Source organism: Macaca nemestrina, chromosome 12 (assembly GCF_043159975.1).
Source record: "Macaca nemestrina isolate mMacNem1 chromosome 12, mMacNem.hap1, whole genome shotgun sequence".
In the NCBI taxonomy this organism is placed as follows: Eukaryota; Metazoa; Chordata; class Mammalia; order Primates; family Cercopithecidae; genus Macaca; species Macaca nemestrina.
Window position 1 is genome coordinate 6,154,142 of NC_092136.1, and position 9,990 is coordinate 6,164,131.

The window sequence follows — 9,990 nt, forward strand, 5'->3', positions numbered from 1 at the left end:
CCTGTAATCCTAGCTACTCAGGAGGCTAAGGCAGGAGAATCACCTGAACCCAGGAGGTGGAGCTTGCAGTGAGCTGAGATCGCGCCACTGCACTCCAGCCTGGGCAACAGAGCGAGACTCCATCTCAAAAAAAAAAAAAAAAAAAAAAAAATTAGCCAGGTGTGGTGGCATGCACCTGTAATCCTAGCTACTCAGGAGGCTAAGGCAAGAGAATCACCTGAACCCAGGAGGCAGAGGTTGCAGTGAGCCAAGATCACGCCACTGCACTCCAGCCTGTGTGACATAGTGAGACTGTCTCCAAAAAAAAAAAAAAAAGTTGAAGCTGGCATCTAAAAACAGACCTGACCACTGACTGACAAAAGGAGGGCAAAAGATACATAACTCAAAAATTACAGTAGTGTAAGATTATTCAGCACAGAAACGAACTCTAAATATCTAAGAATTTTGCTTAGTTTCAGCATAGTATGGTAATGTATTTCATGAGGTTAAGAAAAAGAGTCCTAAGATATTTTATAAAATCAATTTATTTAACAAATGCTTCTAAAGTTCAGTCTTCAGGCATCTGAAAAATGGTTAAGTATACCATCTAAATAATCCCCACTACTAAATAATCTCCAAGGCAGGATCTAGGTACTGCAAAGATCAAGTTCACAGATCTCCCAAAGGAACCCTTAACTCACAAACAGTCCCTACACCTGTGATGTAAAACAGTGGTTCTAAAATTCGGCTGCATTTCAGTATCGTCTGGAAAGCTTTTTAAAAATAGATTCTTGTGGCCAGGCATAGTGGCTCACGCCTGTAATACCAGAACTTTGGGAGGCCGAGGCAGGTGGATCACGAGGTGAGGAGTTCAAGACCAGCCTGGCCAAGATGTGAAACCCCGTCTCTACTAAAAATATAAAAAACTTAGCTGGGCGTGGTGGCGGACGCCTGTAATCCGAGCCACTCAGGAGGCTGAGGCAGAGAATTGCTTGAACCCAGGAGGCGGAGGTTACAGTGAGCCGAGATGACACCACCGCACTCCAGCCTGGGCAACAGAGCGAGACTAGTCGCAAAAAAAAAAGATTCTCAATCCCACCACAAATTTCCAGAGGTGGAGTCCAACATCCATGGTCTTAAAAAATTTCTAATTATTCTAATGCAGGCCAGTCTCACATCTATCTAAATGCAGGATTTCTCAACCTCAGCAGTGTTGCTATTTGGGACTAGATAATTTTGCAGGCCGGCAGGGAGAAGGCTATGCTGGACACTGTAGGATGTTGAGCGGTATCCTTGGCCTCTATCCTCTAGAAGCACACTGCCCACTCCCACAGCTGTAACAAGCAAAAATGTGTCCAGACACTGCCAAATGTTTCCTGGGGGGTGGGGGGGAATCACCCCCAACTGAGAACTCCTGATCTAGAGTAAATCAAAAAATAATCATTTTAAGTTAAGAAAGGAAAAAAATATGAAAGCTGTTTAAAGCCAAGGGGCCAGGTATTTTTTTCAGTACAGCCTTAGAAAAAGTAGCAGCCCATACTGGGGCGCAGATCGTAACTTTTAACGACCAAGTCAATGCTGAGTTTTAGTTGAGCAGATGAAAGAACTTTATTTTCACTATCATTTACCCTTATTTAGTAAAATACTGTAAAATTTTAGACCAAAACACACACACACACACACACACACACACACACACACACACACACACAGAGGCTGCCTCTCAAATACTGAAAATACAGAACTAGACGATGGAAGTTATCACAGAAATAAAATACCAATCGTGACACTTGTTTTAAAGAGATGTTTATTTGTAACAAGCACATAAGCACATTATCTCTGTACTGAATAGATGCAAAGTCCTATCTTTTCTTTTTTTTTTTTTTTGAGACTGAGTCTCGCTCTGTCTCCCAGGCTGGACTTGGCTCACTGCAACCTCCGCCTCCCAGGTTCAAGCGATTCTCCTGCCTCAGCCTCCCGAATAGCTGGGATTACAGGCACACGCCACCATGACCGGCTTACTCTTGTATTTTTAGTAGAGACAAGGTTTCACATGTTGGCCTGGTCTGGAACTCCTGACCTTAAGTGATCCGCCAGCCTCCCAGAAGTGCTGGGATTACAGGTGTGAGCCACCGCGCCCGGCCAAAGCCTTATCTTAAAAACCTAGGCAAGGCCGGGCACAGTGGCTCAAGCCTGTAATCCCAGCACTTTGGGAGGCCGAGACGGGCGGATCATGAGGTCAGGAGATCGAGACCATCCTGGCTAACATGGTGAAACCCCGTCTCTACTAAAAAATACAAAAAAACTAGCCGGGCGAGGTGGCGGGCGCCTGTAGTCCCAGCTACTCAGGAGGCTGAGGCAGGAGAATGGCGTGAACCCAGGAGGCGGAGCTTGCAGTGAGCTGAGATCCGGCCACTGCACTCCAGCCTGGGTGACAGAGCAAGACTCCGTCTCAAAAAAAAAAAAAAAAACCTAGGCAACCTCATCCTGTCAATGTTACTTCTATTCATTTTCTGCTCAGCTATGGTCTGATTCTCAAATTCCCAATTAGTTCATTGAAACTAGCAAGTTTTTGCTTGTTTGCTTTGCTTTGCTATACTTTACACAAAAGCTAGACTTCTAAACCCAAAACAATCTTCTTCCTGTCCTGAAGTTCCACCAGCAAGATACTCATCTCTACTTAAGACTGAGTCCATCAAAACACACTTAGCTCCAATACAGCAAAGCAAGTCCCAAGTAAACACAGCAATACCAGGGGAAGGGCACGCAAGGTTTCCAGTACCATGGAGGAGAGCACCGGGCAAGTGGTAAAGAACTGTGAGTTTATTTCTAACTGAGTACACGGCATTGTGTTCAATGTTCTACACTCCTTGACCAGAAATGCTGAAGTGGAGAATACCTTCCAAAGTATCCCTCCAGGACAACAGCTATTTCCTAAACTACCTTTGCTGAAAAATACTGCAATTCACGGTACATTTACAGTCTTCAGTAACAACGAAGAGTACACGAAGTTACTGATTTGGGGGGCAGTCACCCAGAAACTAGTATCCAAAAGCACATGAGGAATAAAGGCCGACTTAAGCTTGTGATGGGTTTTTCTGCATTTAACCACCTCTTTAAACATTCTGAGGTGCTACTACTCATCAATTACTCCGGTAAATGTACCTAACTTAAGGAATGTTCAAAACCCCTGTACTGAAAAAAGGTAACTTCTAGTTTTACTTTTTCAGCCCAACTGACTCTTACACAGAGCTTTCTAAAGACAGTCACCAAGAGTCAGGGCTGAAATGCTCATCTGACTTCCCAATAGTACCTAAACATTTAAAAATCAAATTTAAATTAAATAATAATAGCCATTAGGTAGCCTAATCACTAATCAGACACTGAGGTGATTCTGTGTGCCAGGCACGGTTCTCGCTGTTTTACATGTATTAGGGCAATAGTCCTGACAAACTTATGGCTGGGACACTTATTATTACTCCCATTCTACAGAGAAAAATAAGAGAGAGAGGGGCTGGGTAACTTGCCCAAGGTCAGAGAGCTAAAAAGTGGTCACTGACTCCACTCCACAGTGAGGAAAATCCAACCACCACCATAACTGGGTCTCACACACTTGCTACTTGAGGCACATTTCGATGGTTGGAAACCTGGAGTCCCGTTTCCCCTTGAAACCTATCTGCAACATGCATGACCTTGAGGACAAAATCGAAGTAAACTTCCCATGAATAAAGTAGGCTACCACCCCGTCAACAAGTGCTGCGAGAATGAAAGGGAATGCCTGTCAAGACCCCCTCCCATAAAAGCAAAACACACCCAAAGCCCCACAGAAAAAACGTTAAGTACCAGGAAAATGACATTAAGTCACGCGGCTGAAACGTCAGGGCACGGAGGTACATCCAAAGACCCATCCCGTTCACCTATAATTAAGAAGTCCAAATTGTGATCACAGCCAGCAGGACCTCAACAGGAAACACCTCCAAATTAATAGTGAATGGGCTTCTTTAAGAGGGAGGGACTTCAAGCCACAAGAAGGACCACCCCCCCCCCCGGCTCAAATACACCAGGGAGGCATTCGAGACAGTCTACATCAGAGCCACCACTGCAGTTAAAAAGCCACTGGGAAGGGTAGTGGGAGCCTCGGAACTGGCTGGTGTGGATCCCGATGACTCTGCGGCGAATTAACAGAAACCCACAAAACTTGTTTCCCGGAGAGCAGAGTCCAACAATGGCCTTCGCGACTCTTGACGGCGAGCTGCTGCCTCAACTTGACGCGCTCCCCGAGGCCCCCGGGAGGAGTTGGCCGGGAGGCCCGGCGGGAGCGGAGACCGGGCGCGGGCCAGGCGGTGGGCGACGCTGCGGGCCGCCGCCGGCGGGCGGGAAGACTGGAGCCAGAGCCGGGTCAGGGGCGCGCCTCTCCCGCCCGCCGCGCAAGGCCGCGAACGTCAACGCGGCGCAAAGTTCGCCGCCCCGGCCGCGTCCCGCTCCCGGCGCCCGTCCCGGCGGGGCCCTCGGCTGACAGGAGCGGGCTGGGAGCGGCCGGGAAGGACTCGGCGCCGCGCCTCCCGGGCCCGCGGAGCGACGAATTCCGGGGGGGGAGGGGAGAGGGGCCGGGACGCTCCCTCCCTGAGCCGCCGAGGCCCAGGTGGAGGGGCCCCGCGCCTGCCCGCGCGCCTCGCACACCCCGCGCCGCGGCCTGCTCCAGCGCCTCCCCCACCCCCATTACCTGGAGGTGCCCACGACCCGCCGCTAGTTGCGCTCAGGCGGGAAACGCGCTCACCGACACCATCAGCAAAGCGCCCAAAATGGCGGACGTATCAAGCAGGCCTTGAGTTCCCCCCGCCCTCCCTCTGGCCGCCTCTCAGCCAATCGCGGCCCTGCCCCCTCCCCCAGCTCCAGGCTCATTGGTCCCTCTCTCCCGGCCCCTACCACCTATTGGATCGCCTAGCGGCTCCCTTGACTCCATTCCGATTGGCCCGCAAGCCTCGTCAGTCAAGCGCGAGGGGCGCATTCTTTTCCCATGTACTTGACGGATCCGGAACCTCTAGGACCCCGGAGCCTGAGAAACAAATCAGAAACCGGGAGAGACCTGTCTGGGTCCCCCTACGCCGTAGCAACAGCAGAGCCTCCGCTTGACGGACGTATCGGACCACCAATCCGAATGGCCAGTGCTTTTAAAACTAAATTGAGCCAAACCAATCATGGCCGTGAAGCCGGAGCCTCAAGGAAGCCAATGGGGTGGCGAGCTGGCCGGGCGGGGCGGGGGCGGCAGGGGACACCGGTGATGACGTGAGCCGTAATATGCGCCGGCTGCAGCAGTTGGGCTGAGCTAGGAATTCAGCATAAGTGGTGCAGTGTTTGTTTGGCGTGTGAGAGGTAGTAGGATCGATGCCCACCTTCCCCACAGCAGAATTTTTATCAGAGGGATCTCCTATTGCGGCTTCTTTACCCGAAAGAGGTGGCTGTCCTCGAAGCGATGTCAAAGTGAGGGATCGCGGAATATTCCTACCTATAACCCACCGCTAAGAGATAAGTCCCCTCGTCGTGGGGGAAGGATTTAGACGAGAAATTTTGGGATTTGGTTTTGTTTGAGACGGAGTTTTCCTGTTGTCGCCCAGGCTGGAGTGCAGTGGCGTGACCTCAGCTCAGTGCAACCTCCGCTTCCCAGGTTCAAGCAATTCTCCTGTCTCAGCCTCCCGTGTAGCTGGGACTACAAGCGCACGCCACCATGCCCGGCTAATTTTTGTATTTTTAATAGACACGGGTGTTTCACCATGTTGGCCAGGCTGGTCTCAAATCCTGACCTCAGGTGATCCGCCCACCTCAGCCTCCCAAAGTGCAGGGATTATAGGCCTGAGCCACCGCACCCGGCCTGGGGTCTTTTTTGAGACAAGGTCTTGCTCTGTTGTCCAGGCTGGAGTGCAGTGGGATGATCATGACTGGCTACAGCCTCCACCTCCTGGGTTCAAGTGGTCCTCCCACCTCTGCCTCCCGAGTAGCTGGGACCACAGGCACGCACCACTGGGCCCTGCTGATTTAATTTTTTGTAGAGACAGGGTTTTCCTGTGCACATGAGCTTCTAAATGCTCCCCCAGGCTCCCCGTTCCCCGCTGTCTCTGTGCCTCCCAGGGAGGACCGAGGTCCCAGACATCAGGACCCCCGCCCCAAGAGCCAGCCCGGGACACCCAGACAGCTCACGGTTAGACCCCATGCTAATAACCTGCCTTATTCCAAAACGGATTTGAGGCGCCTCTCAGAGTCCCCTGAAAATCCACATGATGTCCAGGCGTGGTGGCTCACACCTACAATCCCAACACTTTGGGAGGCTGAGGCGGGCGGATCACCTGAAGTCAGGAGTTTGAGACCAGCCTGGCCAACATGGTGAAACCCCCGTGTCTACTAAAGATAAAAAAATTAGCCGGGCATGGTGGCAGGCGCCTGTAATCCCAGCTACTCAGGAGGCAGAGGCAGGGGAATCACTTGAACCCAGAAGGCAGAGGCTTGCACTCCAGCCTGAGCAGCAAGAGCGAAACTCCATCTCAAAAAAAAAAAAAAAAAAAAAAAACAGAACAACTATTTACATCATGACATTTACATTGTATTAGGTGGTGTAAGTAATCCAAGGTATATAGGAGGTGGTCAGGTGCGATGGCTCACGCCTATAATTCCAGCATTTTGGAGGTCAAGGTGGGAGGATCGGTTGAGCCCAGGAGTTCAAGACCAACCTAGGCAACATGGTAAGACCACCCCCCAACTCTATGGGAAGAAAAATTAGCTGGGCATGGTGGCATGCACCTGTAGTCCCAGCTAGTTGGGAAGCTAAGGTGGGAGGATTGCTTGAGCCCAGGAGTCTGGGCTGCAGTGAGCCATGATTACGCCACTGCACTCCAGCCTGGACAACAGAGCGAGACCCTGTCTCATTAAAAAAAAAAGGGGGGGAAAAAGGCCAGGCACAGTGGCTCACGCCTGTAATCTCAGCACTTTGGGAGGCCGAGGCGCGTGGATCACCTGATGTCAGGAGTTCAAGACCAGCCTGGCCAACAGTAGAGCCCCGTCTCTACTGAAAATACAAAATTAGCTGGGCGTGGTGGCATGCACCTGTAATCCCAGCTACTTGGGAGGCTGAGGCAGGAGAATCCCTTGAACCCAGGAGGCGGAGGTTGCAGTGAGCCGAGATCGCGAGATCGTGCCACTGCACTCCAGCCTGGGCAACAAAACTGAAACTCTTTCTCAAAAAAAAAAAAAAAGTTGGAGGATGTGTTATGGAATGAGACCACCACTTCTCCTGCTGTCCCTCCCAGCCTCTCCCCCACCTCCCCTTTTCCCTAGTTTATAAAACAGGAGAAAAGGGAGAAAGCAAAAAGTTGGCAAGAAACAGAAGTAAGATAAATAGCCAGATGACCTTGGCGCCACCACCTGGACCTGGTGGCTAAAATAATAATATTAACCCCTCACCAAAACGACTTGTGTTATCTGTAAATTGCAGACGTTGTATGAGAAAGCACTGTAAAACTTTTTGTTCTGTTAGCTGATGTATGTAGCCCCCAGTCACGTTCCTCACGCTTACTTGATCTATCACGACCCTTTCACGTGGACCCCTTAGAGTTGAAAGCCCTTAAAAGGGCTAGGAATTTATTTTTCGGAGAGCTCGGCTCTTAAGACACGAGCTCCCAGCCGAATAAAAACCTCTTCCTTCTTTAATCAGGTGTCTGAGGAGTTTTGTCTGCAGCTCATCCTGCTACAGTGTCATATGCCATGTAACAATGTTTCTGTCAATGATGGACCACATGTAAGACAGTGGTCTCCTAAGATTATGACACTGTATTGTACTGGACCTTTTTTTTTTTTTTTTTTTTGAGACAGAGTCTTGCTCTGTCGCCCAGGCTGGAGTACAATGGGGCTATCTCGGCTCACTGCAACCTCCACCTCCTGGGTTCAAGCAGTTCTCCCTGCCTCAGCCTCCCGAGTAGCTATAACTACAGGTGTACGCCACCATGTCTCACTAATTTTTGTATTTTAGTAGAAACGGGGTTTCATCATGTTGGCCAGGATGATCTTGAACTCCTGACCTCTGGTGATCCACCCACCTTAGCCTCCCAAAGCTCTGGGATTACAGGCATGAGCCACTGCGTCCGGCTGTACTGGACCTTTTCTATGTTTAGATACACAAATATTTACCATTGTGTTTCAGCCGCTTCCAGTATTCAGCACAGTAACACGCTGTATGGAAGTGTAGCCTGGCAGCAGCAGGCTATCCCGTATAGCCCAGGTGTGTAGTGGGCTGGACCATCTGGGTCTGTGCTGAGTATACCTGTGATGTTTGCAAAGGACACAATTGCCTAACGATGCATTTGTCAGAACACATCTCTGCCGTTAACTGTACTAAGCCATTTTATATAAGGGACTTGAGAATCCTTGGGGGTCCCAGAAGCAGTCTCCCACGGATAGAGAGGGACAACTGTACCTACAGGCTGCGTCTGCGCTGCGAAAGGCACTGTGCTTCTGGGGAGGCTGCAGACACAGTAGGCGTTTCTCACGTTGATCCTGCTGCTCAGAGAGGCGTGGAGGAACATAGTCAAGCCGGAAGCCAGCCCGGGGAGGTGTGCTCTGTGCAGGTTAGACCCAGATGGTCCAGCCCACTACACACCTGGGCTATACGGGATAGCCTGCTGCTGCCAGGCTACACTTCCATACAGCGTGTTACTGTGCTGAATACTGGAAGCGGCTGAAACACAATGGTAAATATTTGTGTATCTAAACATAGATACACAGGCCGATCACCTGGGCAGGGCAGGGCAGGAGCAGGCATGCCAGGGAGAGAGGTGAGGCAGCAAGGCGGAAGGAGCACACCCTGTGGCAGGCAGGGCGGGGCTGATCTCAGGTCTGGGGCAACAGCACGGGAAGCAGGTGCAGAAGGGATCATGGAGGCTTTGGAAGCCAGGCAGAGGAACCTCAGTTTATGCTCAGACCCTGGGAGCCAAGGAAAGCATCCAGACAGGAGAAGGGCTGGCCATACTCTAGAAAGGATGTCTGGAAGCAAGAGCAGAGAGCACCAGGGGTAGCACAGGGCCAGAGGGGCAGCTTGGAGCTGGACTAAGGAGCCCGGGAAAGGCTGCAGAGAGCCTTGGGACCGACTGGTGCCTGAGAAGGAGGCTGGGCCATGGGCAGGAGGGGGCATCCGGGGCTGGGCTCCCGTCCGTCCTTCCCTGCTGGGGAGCCCGGGGAGGACCCAGCCCCGGCACTGACCCTTGCATCCCTTTACTCACTCATCATCGAAGGATTTGCCAGTATCTGCACCAGGCTCCTCCATCCCTGACTCTGAGGTGGGTCACAGGGCCATATGCATTATCATGAAATCATACAATACCTTGCCCAACGTAAATGGGCCCCTAAGGTCTCCAATTATGGTTTGCTTCTAACCTAACCAGGAGGTTGAGGTCAGGGAGGACTTCCTAGAGGAGGAGGTATCTGAGCTCAGCCTGTGTCCTGAGAGCCATGGGGAGCTACTGTGGAGGAATGACTTAGAAGCTTTGCATTCTACACAGATTGACCTCTCCACCCTAAAACTTCTACATTTCACAGATCACCACCTTCTATCTTTCCTCCTAATCCTTTTGTAGTTTAATGTTTCATATGTTTCATAATGTTTCATATTAACATTTAACTTTTCAATCCATCTAGACTTTTTTTTAAACAACCCCATAAATATGTACACCTGCTCTGTACCCACAAAAATTAAAAATAAATTATTAAAAAAACACATGTAACTGAATAGTTTCAAACATATTCAAAAGCAGAGAGAAGAGCAGGCTGCATGCTCATGCACCCATCACCTGGCTAGCATGCCTTAAATTTGGGGAACAGACTCAGCTGCCAAATTTTAATTTTTTTTTTTTTTTTTTTTTGATACAGAGTCTTGCTGTGTCACCCAGGCTGGAGTACATTGGCGCAATCTCGGCTCACTGCAACCTCTGCCTCCCAGGTTCCAGCGACTCTCCTTCCTCTGCCTTCTGA

At 50.5% G+C, this 9,990-nt stretch overlaps 1 protein-coding gene across 15 annotated transcripts in view; it reads right to left on the reverse strand.

Annotated features, from left to right (window-relative positions):
* LOC105469709 (protein phosphatase 6 regulatory subunit 3) overlaps positions 1-4,799 on the reverse strand; it is a 158,638-nt gene extending 153,839 nt beyond the window's left edge. For 14 of the 15 annotated variants that reach the window (XM_071074142.1, XM_011721135.2, XM_011721133.2 and 11 more), the window contains exon 1: positions 4,703-4,799. The gene's annotated coding sequence lies outside the window, so the exon portion shown is untranslated. Of the gene's footprint in view, positions 1-3,822; positions 3,897-4,702 lie in introns of all 15 variants that reach the window. The other variant, XM_071074140.1, reaches the window with a different exon arrangement.
* Between the last annotated feature and the right edge of the window lie 5,191 nt (positions 4,800-9,990).